Genomic DNA, 20,574 nt, shown 5'->3' on the forward strand with positions numbered 1-20,574 from the left:
ATGAATGAATGTGAGAAGAATTGAAGAATAACCTGCAATGTGAGGGATTAAAATCATGTTCAAGTCTCTACAAAATCTTTCTACCACTTATAATAATATAATAATAAATAATTAATTAATAATAAATATAATTCCTTCGCAAGCCAAAAATATTCTAAATATTGATATAATAGAAGAAAAAATTTTATAAATTATAAGAAATTATATAATATATATATATAATATATATATATAATATATTATATATATATAATTATATATATATATATATATGAATTTTATATATTTGAAAGTTTATCAATTTGATTTATAAGTACTTGAGAATTCTATTGATATGGAATGTAAATTTCCCAAAAATAATATAAAGCATAAAAGAGCAATTATGTTTAGATATGTCTAAGCACCAAACACTATATAGAAAGCAAAATTGTTATTAAAATTTACTATATGTTATTTCTTTGTATGCATTTTTAAAACTTACTGCCTAACATTTTTTACAAAGATTACCTACCACCCTTTAATAAATTATATCTTTTCATCTACTAACTTGTTAATTATCATTTTTAATCTTATAAAAGGAGATTGGATTGCAAGGTGCTTTGAAGTTAATTGAACGTATTCTTCTACTTATTTAATTAGTTGTACAATCAAAAGTCAAAGAGATGATTGTGGAGTGATTGCGAGATTGATTAATATATATTAGGGTGGGTTATATGAGGAGGATTTCTTTTTTAGATTATCGATTAATAAGCATTGGGAAAGCCTAAATATGAATAATTGGAGGCTTATAGGGCGCCCTTCACAAAGAGAAAATCATCATATGTTATAAGGGTCGGTGACTCATTAAACATGGTTCACTATAAGAGATGATATATTTTGCTTTTATATTCATAGTGAACATTGTCAGTGAAGAGCTATGTTTAGATTTGAGGAAGAAATAAGAGAGAGAGAGAGAGAGAGAGAGGAGAGAGACGAGAGGAGAGAGAGACGAGAATATAAGTATTGCATTGTAGTTAGAAAAAATAGTTGGTTGAGGCAAATATTATATCCTTAAATATATTTAGATTAACTGGCATAATTTAAACTATGTATTGATGGCCCTACATGTGATTTTCTCATCGAAATCATATAAACCCTATTATGCTATTTTTTAATGTTCAACTTATTTATTATCCACATTCTTGTATTATGATGCTCTCAAGCATGTGATTTTTTCCCATCAACTAATTATCATAGAAAATTTTGCTTTTTCTGCCTATGGGAAAAAGTCACAACATTTTTATTTGATTGATGTAAAGATTATTGATTGACCATCCAATGCAAGTACTTATGGGTTATTAAAAGACATAAGACATAATTTGATAAATACTTGTACAAAAATAAGTTACATCTATATTTCATAGAAAAGAAGTTCATTACCACGAGTTAATAAGATGGGATCTCTTCAATTGACATACATTGATACTTCTACGATTTCACCGATGAAAAATGTTACCTTTAATATATTGCATAATAGTCAATATATCATTGTTAACTTAGCGCAATAGATTTGTCGATTCAATTTTAAACGCGGATTGATTTCGTTCAAGATCAGATCACTTTCGCCTATTTACATATAGTATATACTTACCATATCTAAAAAATAATGTGCCCTACTGTGGTGTTTTGAATATGATTATAAACCTTTCAAGATATATATAATGCAAATAGTTTCCTTTTATATAATTTTATGTATAAATTAAAATTAATGATGTTATACTCTTCTTTAAAAACAAACAAAAATTAATTGTAAACAAATGCATGCCTTGTTAGTTTAACTCATTCAAATCCAAATTCCAATCATGAAAGAATACAAACCAAAAGTTTCAAACATGGGCCCACCACATTTGAAGAGATCTAATATATATAATTATATACATATAATGAGAGAGAGAGAGAGAGAGAGAGAGAGAGAGAGAGAGAGAGAGAGAGAGAGAGAGAGAAGAGTTTTCAAAAATGCATGTGACATTCTTCTTCAATGCAATGTAAATGCTATTAATATGTTATAAATAGGCTTCTTGACTTGAGCATGGCTGAAATGAAAAATACTATATTATTTCAACCACAAGTCACAAAAAAACATTTTGTTGTATTAATACTCACCAATAGATAAATGAATAAACAAATTGGTAGTGAGAAAGATAGTTTAATGATATATTATATTATATTCAATCTCTTTATGCTAATTAATTAAAAATGTCAACTTGCAAGCTATGGAAGTCATACACATATAGCTATAAGAAAGGAGGCAATAGTATTTTAGTTATAATAACAAATTTTAATAGAAATGTTTAGCCTATGAAAATTAGGGTTAGTTTTGAACTATTTTGGTATCATTTTTTAAATATAATAATTTTTTTAGGAAAAAATTAAATTTATTATTTTGCATTGTTGAAGTGCTGTGATATTTTATACGAATTAAAGTTAATATTATATTAAAGGTACTATAATTTTTACTTTATTATTAATAAAATTATATGGATTTTAAAATTTATTAAGATAAGAATCAAAATAGTCCCTTGATTTTTTATGAAGTACCAAAAAATTTCTAACTATTTAAAATTAGGAAGATTTACATACATACCACTCTATACTATTCTATTTACATGTTTAACACCTAAAACTTTAATATTACATACATACCACCCATAGTTCTTTTTTATATCAAATATGAGTAGTAGAAATGAAATATATAAGTGGTAGGAAGGAAATATGAGCGACATATTTGATATTAAAATAGTATAGGATGATATGTATGTAATATTAAAGTTTTGGGTGTTAGATATATATGTAAATAGGATGTTATAAAGTGGTATGTATGTAAATTTTCCTTAAAATAATCATTTTTGTCTTTTTAATATTTTAAATAGGAACATAAATGATCCCACGAAAGAATTAATTTAATCCTTATTTAAAGAATCAATAGAACTATTTTAGACTTCGTTTGAGAAAGCTTTCTTACTATTTTTCTTTTCATATTACAATCATAATTTTTATTTGAACATTATTTTTTATTGTTTTCCGAAAATTTTTATACTGAAAAGTTATTTGTTATATTAAATTTTAAAAAAATTATTTTCACTACAACAATTTTATAATCAATTTTATAATCAATTTTATAAAAAAAAAAAATTGTAACTGCTCCAGATTAACCCTTAATCTTTTGAAAAGGCATTAATTAGGCCCTTTTCTCAAAATTTATCACACATAAATTATGTGCATTTTCTTGTCAAAAAGGACGGTGCCGACCTTATGACCCCCCAGCTCTGAATTGCCGTGCTCGTTAAGTTCTCCATGGAGGAATTCTGTGCAGCAAAAATGGAGGCCGAAGGCCTATGATCCTATGGATCTCAATCATTCAAATCAAATCAGACGGTCCAAATTCTCCCACAGGTCACCTCCTCACATCGTATCAATCATGACGTTATCAGTTAGAATTTATTTCCAATCTTTCAAGTCAAAGTCAACAGCTCAAGAATTAGTTGAAAAGGAATGGATCTATTTTCAAATGAGTGGTTAAGTCTAATTTTGGCCCGTTCTGAATATTTACAGTGTTATCCCTTCGGTTTTTTTTTTTTTTTGTCTTACATAAATTGAAAATTTTTTATCATTTTTTTCAGAAAATTTTATAATGAAAAATATTCTATAATAATATCTTGACATAATTACATCAAGATATAGTTAAAAGCCATTAATTTACATTAAGATTAGTGTAATTTATGATATCATATATAAATACTAATCTCAATACAAATTCAACGCGACTTAAGCCCATTCTATTCAAATCACATCGAATATTTAAAAGAATTAATCTAATTTTGCACATTGTACCACACAAACTCTTTTTTTTTTTTTTAATAAAACAGATTTTAGGCTTTATTTGTGGTAGCTTTTTTACTATTTTATTTTTCAGTTTGTAACTATAATTTATATTTGATCGTTAATTTTAGAAAATTTTTACACTAGAAAACTGCTTTCTATAGTAGTTTTTAAAAAATAGCAGTTTTATAATCATTTTTAAAAAAAAAAATATAATCACCCTGAATAATATTTAATAAACTGAATTTTTAATATATAATATATGAATTAATACAAGTGACGATACAGCTAAAAATAAACTACAGCATTATAAATAAAAGAACCAGCAGTGTGATTTATGATATTTCTATAGTAAAAGCTTATATTAATTGCTGTCCTTTGAAAAATTAATTAGGCTCTCCAACTTTTACGGGCAGATTTGAAAAGAATTAGAGAAGATTTAATTAATGCAAATACAGTGTAAGCAGATTCATTATCTAGAAAAGGACGAGAGGGTTAAGATTATCTATAAAAGTTTTATTTGGGATAGTTTTTTTATTACTTTCTAAAATAGTTTTTTATAGGGGTGTCAATATTTGACACGACACGAAAACCCGACCCGGACCCGCCGGGTTGAACCCGACCCGATTTCAAAACGGGTCGGGTTCGGGTTACAGAAATCGACCCGTTTCAAAAACGGGTCGGGTTCGGGTTGACCCGGCGGGTTGCCGGGCCGTGTCGGGTCGGGTCAACCCGGCAACCCGCCGGGTCGGGTCCGGGTTCGGATTTTCGACCCGTTTCTCTACCCGGGTCGGGTTAGGGTCGACCCGTTTCGCACCCGGGTCAGTTCGGGTTCGACTCGAACCCGACCCGAAACCCGAAATTGACACCCCTAGTTTTTTAGTACAAAAAGTTCGAGTTCCAGATATGTTTAGACTAAAAAATTGCTTTAGAAAGTAGTAATAAAGCTGCCGTAAAATAAATCTAAGAATCTATTTTGGGAAAGATTTCTTACTGCTTTATTTTTCAAATCGCAATTTTAAGGCTGCGTTTGGGACGGCTTTCTTTCTGCTTCTTAAATATACTAGAAAGCTGCTTTAAGAAATAGTAAAAAAAGTCGTCCCAAACGAAGCCTTTAATTCTGCTTAGCTATTGCTTACTTACTGTTTAAAAGCATATTTTTTCAGTAGCTTTAAAAAAAATTACTTTTGTTTATATAGCTTTTTGTTTGGGGCATCTTTATATAGCTTTATGACCAACTTTATAAAAAGCTATAGCTTTCCAAATAGACCCAAAGACTAATCTAAATCTGGGTGTTTAGTTGATCATTTAGCATTCAATGTTGGTTTCGTATTCAATGCGCTTTCGAATTTACTTAACGTATTTGAATAATTTCTCTGTATTTTTGGGCTATTAGGAATCGTTTTAAGACTAAATAAAGGACTGAAAAGTGATTAATAATTCGATTTTTTTATTCTATAAATATTAATAAAAATTGAAAGCAATATAAAATTCAATTAGTATGCTTTGATGTTTGATGGTTGGCTCAAAAAATATATTTTTATAGAATTTTTTTATATAAAAATTTACATGACCTCTTTTTTAGGGGTGTAAGTGAGGCAAGCTAGCTTGAGCTCAACTCGTTAACGAGCATGTGTTAAGCTTATCGATCCATGAGTACTTCAATCTTGAGCCTATACTCGAGCTCATATATTAAACGAGCTCGAGCTTGAGCTTAACCCGGCTCAGCTTCTGAACTCATTGAGCCGCTCAACTAATTAAAAATTAATTTAAATTAACATTATATAATATATTTTATATTTAAATTAATTCTATAATAAAATAAAAAAATAAGAAAAAACGCGCATTTTTAATTTAAAACTAAGAAATCCAACCCCACAATCAAGTCAAGTTCGGGCTTTCCAAATGAGCTCTATTGCGTCCTAAAATATTCGCAGCGATAGAGAAATATATAGTTTAACGTCTTAACGTTGTATGAAGATCCAACACGCACACAAGTAAGAGGATTTATTATTCTGTGCGGAGTGCGGACGGGGTCCGGAGACAAATAAAAATGCGCCACGTCATCTCATTGGTGGGTACCCAGCTCAATACCCACACTTGATATAGCTGGGTACCGCTGGGTACCCAGTGCTTAACCGGACAGTTCTCCCGTCAGGTGTCCATACAAAATAAAAGCTCCATATAAGAGAGGGTGCAATATTCATAAGACACTAGAGTTTTTACGTGGAAACCCTTGAAAAGTGGGAAAACCCAATGGGTCTGGCCCAATTTGAATGAATCCACTAGAATTTACAATCGATTACAAATGAGGCCCTTCCTTGGGAGAAGGCCATGGCTTGATGTCACAAATGTACATCATATATAATGCATTAAATGGTGGGAGTTACAATAATAAACACAAACATGTTTGTTTAATTGGTAGGATCATAGTCGATAGGATAAAGGTCGTAAAGATCATAGTAGGCAGGAGACTGGGGTCAAAAAGATCGTTGTCTGACAATGGAGGTTAGAAGGACCGTAGTAGGCAACGGAGGTCGAAAGGACTATAGTCGTTAGGAGACAGGGGTCCGAAAAACCGTAGTTTGCAGTAGACTGGGGTCAGAAAGACCATTGTCTGGTAGAGGTTTGAAGGATCATAATAGGCAATAGAGGTCAGAAGGAAAATAGTCGGGAGAAGATAGGGGTCTGAAAGAACGTAGTAGTAGGGCGGTACTCCGTTAAAACTCTGAGCATCAGGTGGTGGGCCGGTAGAAGTTCAAGCCTCTATGGTGGTCTAACAGAACACCGGGCATCAGGTGGTGGTCCGATCGAAGATCGGGCCTCAAGTGGTGGTTTGGTAGAAGTATGGGCCATGTAGTGGTCCGGCAGAAGTCTGGGCCATGTGGTGGTCCGGTAGAACTCCGGGGGTCAGGTGATGGTCCGGCAGAACTCCAGGCCTTAGGTGGTGGTCAGGTAGAAGTTTGGGTCTTAGATGGTGGTCCGACAAAATTCAGGATCTCAAGTGGTGGTCTGGCGGAACTGAGGGCCTTGATTATCAAGTGGTGGTCTGGTGGAGCTCCGGGCCTCAAGTGGTGGTCTCGCGGAACTCAGGGTCTCAAGTGGTCTCGCGGAACTCAGGGCCTGAAGTGGTGGTCTAGCGGAACTCAGGGCTTCAAGTGGTAGTCCGATGGAGCTCACGGCCTCAAGTGGTGGTCCGGTAAAACTCAGGGCCTCAAGTGGTGGTCTGACGGAACTCAGGGCCTCAAGTGGTGGTCCGGCAGAACTCAGGGCCTCAAGAGGTGGCCGAGCGGAACTTAGGGCCTCAAGTGATGTTCCGATGGAACTCAAGGCATCAAGTGGTAGTCTGACGGAACTCATAACCTCAAGTGGTTGTACGACAGAAGTTCAGGCGTCAAGTGATGGCTCGATGGAACTCCTTGTGGTGGTCGAGGAGGAGTGGGGAGGAAAGAGCGATCTCTGATCTCTCTCTTTCTCTCTTGATTGGAGCCTCCTTTCAAGAGGGAGGAGGGATCTATTTATAGATTTCCTAGAGTGGCATGACCCACAAATAGGCAAGAGATCAAGGGCATATAGGGAGTGACTTGGATGGACGACCGATGTTGCATCCCTTGATCATGGACCGTTTGATAGACATTTGAATGTCTTAGTGATGTTGAAATTCAGTGAACATAGGCTCGTTGGATTCATCTCGTCTGGCCACTCGATTCGATTATAAGCACGTCATGTTTGGAAACCTTTTGGTAATCCAATTTATGGTTTAAACCTTACAATAGTGCTTCGGACCCTTGATTTGGACTCATTTGGGCTCGGATTGCGTTGAATTTGGTGTCGATGGGTTCATATTTTTTAGACACTCAGTTCGACTATATATAAGTTTGCTGAAATCAGAAACCTGATGGTCCCAATTTTAATTTCAAAAGTTTCCAACTTGATTTTGCCTCGAGATTTGTGTTTGATCAAGAAACTTTTTCAAGAGTGTATCAAGCTTGATCTTATAAATTTTTAGTGAGCCGAGCTCTACCTTAGCAAATGAGCTCGAGCTCAATAAGAACTAAAAAGCTTAGCTAGATTACACAAATACTCGACTCGTTTACACCCCTACTCGTTCCATTACATTTGAATGTCAAAAACAATAGCAATGACATTATGTTGGGTAATAACTACTATAATTGGCTAATTAGTAGCTATTAGGTTGCTAGATTTATGATAGATGCTAATGAATATAACTACTTATTGTGGGCTAGAATATACGCGGCGACAGAGTTATAATCATATATCTTAGCATTGTACGGATATCCAGCTCACATACAAAGAAAATAAAATTTTTATGTGGAAAACCCTGGAAAGGGAAAAAAACCATGAGGCCTGACCCAATTGAAAATGATTCCAAAAGAATTTGAGTAGCTTACAGTCGGCTTACTCGTCCTTAAGGGTGATCAGATTACAAATGTCAAATGTATGGTTAAAATCTAGTGACAAATGGGGATGAAAGTCTGACTTCACTTGGTGGTCCTTCAAAAGGTTGATGTTACTTGGAAATTCAGGCGTCAGTTGGTAATCCGTTGGTAGTTTGGTAGAACTTCAGCTAGGGGTGTCAATTTTTGACACGACACGAAACACGACCCGAACCCGACCCGGAAAAATCCGGGTTCGGGTCAACCCAAACCCGAAACGGGTCGGGTTCGGGTTCATGAAATCAACCCGTTTTAAAAATCGGGTCGGGTTCGGGTTGACCCGCCAACCCGAAATTGACCCGAAAGTGACCCGAAAGTGACACGAAAACTCATTTTTGACCCGAAAACCCGAGATTGACCCGTTTTTGACCCGATTTTGACCCTAAAACCCGAGATTGACCCGATTTTTGACCCAAAAATTAGCAATTTTGGGTCAATTCCGGGTCATTCGTGTCGGGTCGGGTTCGGGTCCAGAAACCTGACCCGTTTTTAAAAACAGGTCGGGTTCGGGTTGACCCGAACAGTGCCGGGTCAGTTTCGGGTTCGACCCGAACCCGACCCGTTGACCCGAATTGACACCCCTAACTTCAGCAACGGGCGATGGTCTAACAGAATTTTAGTGTCGGGCAGTGGTCGAATTGAACTCCGGCGTCAGGTAGTCGTATGGCCCGATCTCTCTCTTTTCTTCTTAGGCTTAGGGTTCCCTTTTTAAGAGGAATGAGGGGTCTACTTATAGATTTTCTAGAGTGGCATGGCCCGTAAGTAGGATGAAGATCAAGGTTAAATGGGGAGTGGTTTGGATGGACGGCTGATGTTAAATCCCTTGATTGTGGTTTGTTCGCTAGACATTTGAATGTCTTAATGATGTCAGAATTCCATGATCTTCGGCTCGTTGGACTCGTCTCGTCAAGCCACTTGATTCGACTATAAGCATGTCACATTTGGAAACTATTTAGTAATCCAAATTATGGTTCAAACCCTCCAACAGGGGTTCGGGCCCTTGATCTGGACCTATTTGGGCTCGGATTGAGTCGAATTTGGTGTCGTTGGGTTCGTATTTCCGAGACGTTCAGTTCGAATGTAATTTCGCTGAAATCGGCCCAATTTTAATTTCAAAAGTTTCCAACTTTATTTTTTCTCGAGATTCATGTCCGATCAAGGTAATTTTTTGAGGATGTATCACTACTAATCACCCAAGTTTCACTAACAGAGGGTCTCTGTGAAAACCCTTTAAATCCATCAGTAATTTGCATTTAGAAAGCACTATGGCCAGCTTTATATATATATATATATATATATATAATAGTAAATCAAAAGTAATATATTATTTTGTCAAAATTATATGGCAGCCAAATTTTATCCTGCAAAAAATGTTGATTTTTATAGTTCATCTTAATCTTTTTAGGACATCACATTAGTTTGAGTTGATTGATGACTTTTATTCGGTATATGTTTTTATCTAAAAAGCTTTTATTTTAATTTTTTTGTTTGTAAAATCCTTTTGTCACTTACATTTTTATTCCATGGAGCATTAATGCTTTATTAATTAGTGTTACAAATATTATGTAAGTTTTTAGAGGAAAAAGTAAAGGGTTACTTGCAGTGGCAAAGTCAGAAAATGTATTTAGGGGACCTAAATCATTATTTTTTTAATTTTCCTTCAACTTTTTACATCCGGACTTGGGACCAATATAGTCTGTTTTAAAAATTATTAAACTTTGATAATGAATTAGTTACGTTTATTTTTTTTCCTTCACAAAATGACTTCCAATCATCAAATCACTTGATTACTACTAGAACAGGTTCAATATATTAACTAAATACATGATATTAAAAATCTCATTGCACAAAAATAAATCATAAAAACTCTTTAAGATTGAATCAATACATAACTAAGCTAATATCAACCAAGAAAAAAAAATGTAAATGAATAGGAAATTAAAATGGGAGTGATTTGAATGGACGACCGATGTTAAATCTCTTGATCGTGGATCGTTTATTGGGCATTTAAATGTCTTAGTGATATCAGAATTTGGCAATCTTGGGCTCGTTGGATTCGTCTCGTCTAGCTGCTCAATTCGACTATAAGCATGTCATGTTTGGAAACCATTTGGTAATCCAAATTATGGTTTAAACCTTCCAAATATGCTTCGAGCCATTGATTTGGAGTCATTTGGTTTCGGATTGAGTCAAATTTGGAGCCGTTGGATTCACATTTTCGCGACATTCCATTATAGGAAAACCCGCTTTTATTGGCGGACATCATACGTCGATAACATGAAAATTTCGACGGAAAGAGAACATTTTCATCTAATTTCCAGCGGATTTTCATATAACGGTACGTAATTCGCTCGTCAGAAAAAAATATTTGAATTAAATAATATGCCGGAAACCTTTCAGGCGTACTTTCCGATGTTGAACCTGCAAAACATTGGGTGCAAGTTACGTCGCTTTATATTTGTTTATTCCGATGTTAAATACGCCAGAATTATATATCGGTGTAAACTTCTGGCGGAATAAACGTTGCTAATTACGCCAAAAACCAAACGATGGAGATTACTGACGCAAAATCCGCCGGAAATACCAGCGTAACAAATATGCCAAAAATCGATACAAAATTCGTTGTATCGTCATTTCCGACGGATTACCAGCATTTTATCTGCCGAAAACCTATAGCAGAAATAAAAAAAAAAATTTACCTGCCCGAGCAGCAATCAGATTTCCACACCTGCAATTTATAATTATAATTATACAAGAATAACTACTCAACAACACAAATTTCAACAACTGCACCAAATACTCAAAGCAAATATAAACATAAACTTTACAAAATATTAAAAAATATCACTAAATATTCAAAAACATCACAAATTATTCATTAACATCAGCAAATATTCATAAAATTCATCAAATATTCAAAAAATGATAAAAGTTTATATGAAACTGAATAAACTAAACAACTACTCTGAATCTGTCGACTCATTCTTCGTTGGAGCTACCTCTTTTCCAATCAACTATTCTCTCATTTTTCGTATTTCATCCAACAACTGATTTTATTACTCCTATATCTGCATCTGTATCTTTGCCTATAACTGCACTTGCCAATCAGCTTTTGATTTTCTTACTTGTGCTAGGTTCTCTTTAAGGGCATTTATCTGTTGACTATGTAAGGACTCCTGTAAATTTGTTGTGAAGCTGGATCCAATAGAGGTCATCCCCTCGCATGCCTAGGCTTGCGAACCTAAATCATAAATCCTACCATGCATGTTGCATTTATCCTATGGCTTGCGACCAAATGCGTTACTTAGAATACTCTACAGAGCCGCCAGAAGAACCCTCACCTGCTGCGATTTGACTCTCTCGAAGTCGTGTACACTCATCCTGTGAAAGTTAATAAAAATTTCAACAATTATTTATTTAGACATAAAATAAAAATTATTAAACACATATACTTACATGGGCTTTTCTTGGTCCCTCATCAACTCATTATTGGTCCTCTTGTCACTTATGTGTGTGACTATGTAATTTCACAGGAGTTGATTCTTTACCCAGTATATCTTTTTATAATAGAATTCTATTAATATTTCTCTCAAAGAAATTTTTTAAAAAACTTTTAAATTTATTACCATATGTTGCATGTGCTCAGCATGTGAAACTGAGCCCCCAGTATGAAGAGAACTACCCATGCCCCCAACATCAGAAGATTTATTCTGTCGATTTTGATCCCTCCTACTCTACACTTCCCCAAGCAGTGTTCAGCTCAGTCCATATAGTCTCTCCAATCCATAATGGCTGCTCACTAGTCTACCTATTGTCTATAAACATGTTACGCATTCAAGTGGACCCATGCTTCTCAAAATTCCTTCTAATTTTATCATTGTGTTGGGGCAACTAACAAAAATCTCTTTGTATTTAAAAAACATACAATATATTATATATATATATATATATCATTTATTTAGATATAACATAAAAAATATTAAAACATACTTCAAACTCTGTAAACCACATTTCCTGAATTTCTTTCAAGACTTTCTTCCAAGAAATATAAGAAGCGTCATACTTGCTCCATATTTTATCCCATATTTTATGTGTCCTAGAACATATCTTTGCCTATGTTTTAGAATCTAAATATAACCTCCAATATCCTGCTCCTCCAAATTTCTAGCATGCCTTCTACTCCAACACCTCCATCCATGTTCTTCATAGTACTCATCTCCACCCGAGGCACGAGGAAGCCGAGGGAGCTGAAGAGGAGGAGACTCCCCCACCTATTCCTGCACCTGCTCCACTTCGCCAGCACTCTTAGTTAGATGAGCTGGTTGAGCGTTTCAACCAGTGGGAGGCATGATTAATTTGAGACTTTCATTGTTGCACAGGAGCAACAACATACTGAGGACTTAGCCTGTTTCGAGTAGCAACGTGCAGAGGACTTAGCACGCTTTGACACCTACGTTATACACCAACAGCAGTAGCACGACTAGGACATGGTCTGGTTTGGAGCACAGTTCGTCACTCTGTCTAGCTACTTTCAGCAGCCACCACCACCACCTCCTCCTTCAGATGATCAGGTCCCGTCTTTCTTTTAGTGTATTTTTTTTGTGATCTTATTTTCCTTATCTTTGTCCTTTTCTATTTTATAATTTTTATTTTCTCCTCCTTTTTGTGATGTCAAAAGGGGGAGTAATTAGTTGTACTGTTCGCTCTATAGTTTGATTCTATTATTGGACTATTGAGTTGCATTTGTTTCTATCTCACTAATTTCTTTAAACTATTTTAAATTGCTCTAGTTATGTTTATGTTTGTCATCATCAAAATGGGGAGATTGTTGCATATCTGATTTCAGAAATAGAATTTTAATGATAGCAAACACTTCTATTTTTTCTACGACTGCCTTGCCGACTAACATTTCAGATCCACAAGATCAAAACTGCAAGTTGAACTAGATCAAGATTGGGTAGACTAGGTCATAGTCAATTTGTAAGAATTTTTCCCTTTCTTGAGTCTATTGTAAATAATATGGTTCCTAATACTAAGTAACCTTGCACACACACACTTAGGGGAATTTTTCTGTCTGATTTAGAGTTCGCTGTTTTGAGGACATCATCCAGGATGATCCAAATATCATCCTAGACGATCGGTTAAAAATAGAAATCCTTATTAGGGCATTCTTATTAAGGCAGCCGTCATTAAGCTCATCGTCCTGGATGATATTTATATCGTTCGGGATGATATGCTCAAATAAAAAAGAATCAGCCACGAGATCTATTTATGTATTATTTATTTTTGGACATCATCCTAGACGATGCACACAATTATGCATAAATTAATCTGATAATTAAAGAAAGCAATTAAGGCTTGATTAATATGATCACGTCATCCTGGACGATCGCAGGATCATCCGGGATGATCAGTTCAAAATACCTTAGTTGCTCCTGGATGATCAACATCGGATAGCTCCTATTTAGGGTGATGCTCTAGAAGATTTTTATGGATTTGAACTAATCGTCCAGGACGATCGTGAGATCGACCTGGATGATCAAGCTATTTTTTTACCGTCCAGACAAGCGTCAAGACAAGCATTCAGTGTGATTGTCTGGACGATATTCACCGATTATACTAATCGTACAGGACAATTTTATATCGGCCTAGACGATATGAACAAAATTTATCTGATCATCCCAGATCGTCATGGCTGATTAAGCTTAAATTACACTGATCGTCCAAGATGATAGTTATATCGTCAAGGATGATATTTATATTGTTCTTGATGATAGAGTCGGTTCCTTGTAATTAATGAGCAATTTCAAAGCTCTTCTATTTAAGAGCACTTGATCTACCTTTAGAACATCTTTTGTTGTTGTCTTGACCTGAGAGAGCCTAGAGGAAAGGAGAGAGAGGGAGAGTGAGAGAGGATCTTGTGAGGGGAAGTTTGTGAGATGGTTTCATAAAGGTTGCTCCAAGCTTGGATCCACATCTTCTTCTTCCATCATAGTCCCTTGTCCTTGGAGGGTTGAGAGAGGTTCACTTCAGGAATCGATCAAGGTTCTCTGCTTGCTTCAGGAGGAAGCAAAAGAAGTTGAGTTCTCCGCCTCACCGATGTCGGTGGAAAGAAGTTTTATAAAGACTTCTATTCCTTGTTGTGGGAGCAAAAGGAGAGTCACTGAGTTTTAATGCAATACTTGGAGGGCACCTCCAAGGAGTGGACATAGGTCGTGTTGACCGAACCATAATAAATCTTTGTGTTCTTTACTATTGTTTCTTCCGCATTTAATTTATGTACTTTAATTATCATTGTGGTGAATTTTGGTTTGAGTTTTGTGTTTTAATTGTTTGAAAGATCTTTAAAATATCAATTCATCCCCCCTCTTGGTTAGTCTCGAGTTAGTTCATAAGGGCTTAACATCCCTAACGAACTTTCACCGATTTGTAGTGAACAACCAAACATAGACCCTAAGGCATGTAAAATACAGTAGGAAAACAAATGTAGCCGTAAATCAGGAAAGAGATCTAGATATGAACAATAGGAGATGCAACAGAGATATCAAATGTAAGAGTTCATTTGATTAATTACATGTAACAATTGTTTACATGATAATTCCTATTAACAAAGATCTAGCAGTAGTCTAAATCGTTAGAGAGCTTAATCAAAACATACTGGGGATCTAAAAGAGTCATAAAAAATTCTACAAAAATTTTCAGTAAGAAAAAATCTTTTTGATAGAGTCTAACAAAGGACGATGAGAAAAAAAATCCAGTTAGGGAAAATTCAAAGGGAGCTACAAGAGCTTGAATTTCTTCTTTAGAAATCCAAATAGTAGGTAAGCCACAATGCTTAGTATGCTTAAGAGCTGCAAAAATATTCGATGATTCTGATTGAGCCATAATCTTCTTAAGAGATTTGGACTGATTTTTAGATGCCAAAAAGTAGGATCAATCCTCTTGGGAGGACAATCAAACATCCTGGAAGAAGATGGATCCGGTAGGACCATCACAGTCAAGATGGAGGAACAACAAAACAAAAAATGAAGTACATATATAGAGAGCCTGAACGCTAAATCACGGAGAAAATGAATTATAGGAGGGGAAGGGTTAGAGAACTCCCCTCAATAGGAAGATAAAAACAACGAGCAATATAGAGTGCAGCGGGGGAAAAAACTTTAGCAAAGCTCTCCTTGCAACCAGCTTGCCTTACTTACATACAAATACATCATGCATCAAACTTATCATTTCTTTATGAAATTTAACACTCAACTTTATGTATAAATTATAATGATCTATGAATAAAAAAAATTTGTACAATATTCATTAAATTTAGAAAATCATAACTATTAATTCACCGGGTGATATTTCTATTTAAACCAATCAAAATATTCAGAATAACGATACATGTTACATACAAAAAATTATACAATAAAAGTTCACTAAAATGAAAAAAAATTATATTTTTATCACTTTTAGGAGGAAGAAATATATCAAACTCAAAATCGTCAAAAACAGAAGTATTATAGAGATCACTTGCAATAATCCGAATAATCTTTTATAATAGGAGTGATGGAAGAACAAGCATCGGAGAGCTTTCTCTCTCGCTCTCTCTCTCTCCTCTTTTCTCTTTCTTCGCTTCTCCTTCTCCTTTCTTTCTTTCTTCATAAAGCAAATGGAATGAAGGATGGGGAAGGTGGTGGTGAAAGATATTTATATTAAATATATTAAAAAAATTGATTCAGAGTCCAATATTGTGGCACCAAGCTACCTAATGCTAGTGCATTGCATGTTGATCCCAGAGTTATTGTGGAACATAGCCTTCAATGTTGCGGTGGCAATTCCCTAGTGCCAAAATGCTATTGCAACACTACGCTTGCCCGCAAAAACTGCAACGTTGCCTGTTGGATCCATATTTTCATACTTTTTTTTTCAAATAAATTCATTTTTAAGGATTTTGGGTTACTACACATGTCATGATTAATACATTAACTAGCCTTATTGCTAAAAAACTCGCGCGACTTTCTAGGTTTTCCAAAGTACACAATATGTGAAGTTTAATTAAAAGTATTCCTATGACCATGCAATTAATTTTAGTTTTAAAAAGAAATATTTCCAAGATTTATTTTAAAGTTGTTTAAAATTTTAAATTAGAACCATGAAAAAAAACATTCCTTAAAAGTCTACTATAATACATATCCAGAAAAACAACACACTTAGCAAGAAAGCAAAAACTAAGCAACTTGTAATCTAGTATTAAAGGAATAAAAAATATAAGCTATCATAAAAAAGAAAGGTCAATAATAATTAGTTCTATGAATACAACCTTAATAAAAAAGGCAAGCGGGCTCTACACAAATATAACACAACCATAATTCTATATATAAATAAAATATGCCAATTTTTGCATAAGAGAATATGGTATAAGTATCAGGTCATCTCTACTCACATATTTTATCTCTTGGATCAATTGGAGACAGATGGATTATTTAGATCAGAATAGATGTGTCAATATTTGATACGACTCAAAAATCTGATCCGAATCCAATCCTAAAATTTTGGGTTAGAGTCAACTCGTTTGTCAAACGGGTCGGATTCAAGTTCAACAAACCGACCAGTTTCAAAAATCGGGCTGATTTGAGTTGACCTGAAAACCCAAGAATGACCTAGAACCGACCCGAATCTTCCCTTACTCTCGCTATAAATGAAATAAGAAATCTTGCTTCTCGAAGTCACAAGTCTATCCGGCCTTCTCATCCGTGCTCTTCGGTGGCCCCTCCATCCCATCGGCGGCGCTCGATTTGAAATATGAACCCTAGGCTAGCTCCATACTGCGCCACTGGAACCCTAGCTAGGTTAGCTAGGCACTGCTGGCACTCAGTCCATTCGTTAACCTGGCTTCGTCGTCCACTTCTTCATGCGTAACGCAATTCTAAACGTGAGCCTTGCCCATGCTGCTAGTATGCCAGTTCGCCAGAGTGCGATAGCCTGCACGTAACGTTCGAGAAATCGACCTGATAAAATCTGGGTTACCGTGTCGAGTCAGGTCAACCTGATAACCCGACGTGTCGGGTCCGGGTCAACTCGATAACCTAACAGGTCAGGTCCGGGTCTGAACTTTAATTTCAACCTTTATACAAAACAGGGTCGGGTTAGGGTCAATCTATTTGAATCCGGGTCATTTTCAGTGGTCATTTTCGTGTTAAACCTGAACCTGATCTGAAACCCAATTTTGACACCCCTATATAAGAATATACTCCTAGATCTGGAAGTATTGTACTAGTCAAGAACCCTTGAGTGTCTCTTTGTTCATAATAAGGCTTTCCTAACTAAAAAGTATGTATATACAATAAAAGGGCAAAGTGCAAAGTTATTTTATAAAATTGATATAACTATATTAGATTTCCTTGTATTTCTAGTTATTATTAAGATCCAAGAGCAAAGTAGTGATGTATTTTTCCGTTATCATTTTTTAGTGCCAATTTATACATAAAATTAGGATGCAAATGCAACTTATTGTTAGTCCTCTTCTTAGAAATAATTGATGGAGAGGTGAGAATTGAGAAGATCCCAAAAAATTTTAAAAGATAAAAGTTATTTCCTTAGTCACTTTCTCCAAGTAAGTTCATACATTATTGATTATTCTTTGGTCTTTAAATTCGGCTAGAAAGCTTGTTTTTCTAAAATTGGTTGAAGTTGTCTTATAGGTTGTCTTTATTGTAAATACTTACCGTTAAAAATAATAACACCCTTTTCCAAATTAAAAAATAAATGTAAAAATCATTTTTTAATTAACTTAAAACTCTTCCCATAGGAATACTTTTTCTCTTTGAACAACATAAATTAAAATTATAATACTATACAAAAATTAAAATTAAGAGAATTTTCATACAACCACATAATTTTTATATATTTACATATCTAACACTTAAATCTTATATATAAATGTAAAATTATGATTGTAATAGGTAAATACATAAATATTTGAAGATTGATATATTATCAAAAAAGTATCTTGATCGGGCACGAATCTCAAGGCAAAATCAAGTTGGAAACTTTAAAAATTAGATTCGGGACCATCTGAGCTCCGATTTCAATAAACTTATAGTCGAATTGAACGTCTCGAAGAGATGATCGAACACAACAATACTAATTTCAACTCAATCTGAACCCAAATGGGTCCAAATCAAAGACCCGAAGCGCCTTTGGAAGGTTCAAATTATAAATTGGCCGTGAATATTCCAAGACGCAACAATGATATTTCTATAAGTCCCCCAAATCATAACCATACTCTTATGATGTTTAAATGATAGAGAATGTGCAATTATGAGAGTATTAGTATTTTAAAATATATTTTTACATCAATCAAATTGTTATCTTTTCAATGCTTCAAAGAAAAGCTAGCCAATTAGATATAAAAAAAGTTGGTAAGTAAGATTCTTAATCAAAGAATGTAAGCACATGATAAATGCAAAAGCCACAAAGGCAACAGTTTCTCTATTTTCCTTTTTGATTGCCTAACTAGTCAATATATATTTGTTTGGAATGAAAATTTATACTTCTTTGTTGCCATTTTTTCTCGGCCTAACACTTGACTTGTGCTTGCACCGAATGTGAAAGTCTAACATTCTTTATTTTACTAGTAAAGTTAACTACTTTTGCGTGTGAAAATTGCATTGGTCTTCATAACTACTAAAGAATGTGAGGATTTTGAATTGATGAATTTCTTAAGAAGTTCGCAACGGATTTGTAGTGGCTCTTATACCGCTACAGATAAATTAGTAGGTGTTTAAACCGCTGCAATAGGTCCTAAAAAGTATTACGAAAATATGATTTACTAGTAGATGTAGGATAGTCCTCCAAATCTGCCTTGAATTATCAAAAAGTTCCTATGTATGAAATTACTAATTTATACATTAGCTGTGTATTTTTCTATTTCTAACTGTGTAACCCTTTTTTCATTTTTGGAATAAAATCTTTTTGCTTAAAAAATGAAATTACTAATTCAACTTAATTTATAAATAACTTCAACAAACTAAAAAAAATCACATATTCAAGTCAAAATCTTGATACCCCATTAGAATTAGCAACTGGAGCTAACTCTTAGTTCCTACTTTAAGGATTTGTTTGGGGAAGTTTTCTCTCTGCTTCGCTTTTTAGACAACAATCATAATTTTGTTTTGATACTATTTTCTTGTTGCTTTATCAATACTTCTAGGAAATTGCTGTTGCGGATAGTTTCTTTTTACAACTGGAGTAGCAAAGTCATTTTCCTCGCTATAACTTCACAACCAACTTTATACAGTACTCTAGCTATTTCAAATAGGAGAAACTATTCTGTGAAGAGTCCGGACGTAAAACGTTGTCTGGAGACCAACCAGAATGCACCACGTCAGTAGCATTGAGCTGCAGTATAGTACCGAGCAAAGGGTGACGTGGCACATTCTGATTGGTCTCTAGACAGCGTCCGCATAGAATCCTCAAATAGACCCTAAGTTAATTTTCAAATATATTCAATTTCATTCATCACTTGAACTTATTTGGTGAGTAAAGGAAAATAAATATGTGAGAACTATTTTGTATGCTTTCTTAATTAATTGTGGTAAGCAATTTAGCTATGTAACATACCTAAATTAGGTATATATTTACTAAGGGATGGTCTTAGCAGCCGTAAGCAACCATAAGAATTTAGCGGTGACAAAGTAGCTTTCATCATCATCGACTATAGAAGAAGATTCTACCTTCTTTCAACTGTTATAGATAATTAAAAAATATATAGCTGGGTGACTTCTTCTATGGCCATTTTATGAATAGCAGACGTTCAACTAATCACACACCCCTTCATTCTTTTTTTATAAGGCTATTTTCAACCGTAAAATTCATTTTTCACTTCAAAATATAGTAAAATTCGAAAGAAGAAAACATTTAATGATTAAAATTATATTCACTCAAGATCAATCATGTCAAATCTTTGAGATAAAATCAAAGTCGAATCATACCTTGATTTATGGCAAGAAGAAGAAGATTTAGGCTTTGTTTGGGACGGCTTTTTTATTGCTTCTTAAAGTTTTTGTACTAAAAAGATGCTTTACTAAGTAATAAAAAAGCCGTCCTAAACAAAACCTTAGCTTTCCTTATAGGAAAATCTCTTTAATTTTCTAATGATCGGATGTATGAGAGAATGGAAAGTGGCGTATATTATTCATTATGAAATGATGTATTTTATCCATATGAATTACAGAATATACTCACATTTTACAATTGTATTTTCATATTT

Source organism: Dendrobium catenatum, unplaced genomic scaffold, assembly GCF_001605985.2.
Source record: "Dendrobium catenatum unplaced genomic scaffold, ASM160598v2 original_scaffold_86555, whole genome shotgun sequence".
NCBI classification, from domain to species: domain Eukaryota; kingdom Viridiplantae; phylum Streptophyta; class Magnoliopsida; order Asparagales; family Orchidaceae; genus Dendrobium; species Dendrobium catenatum.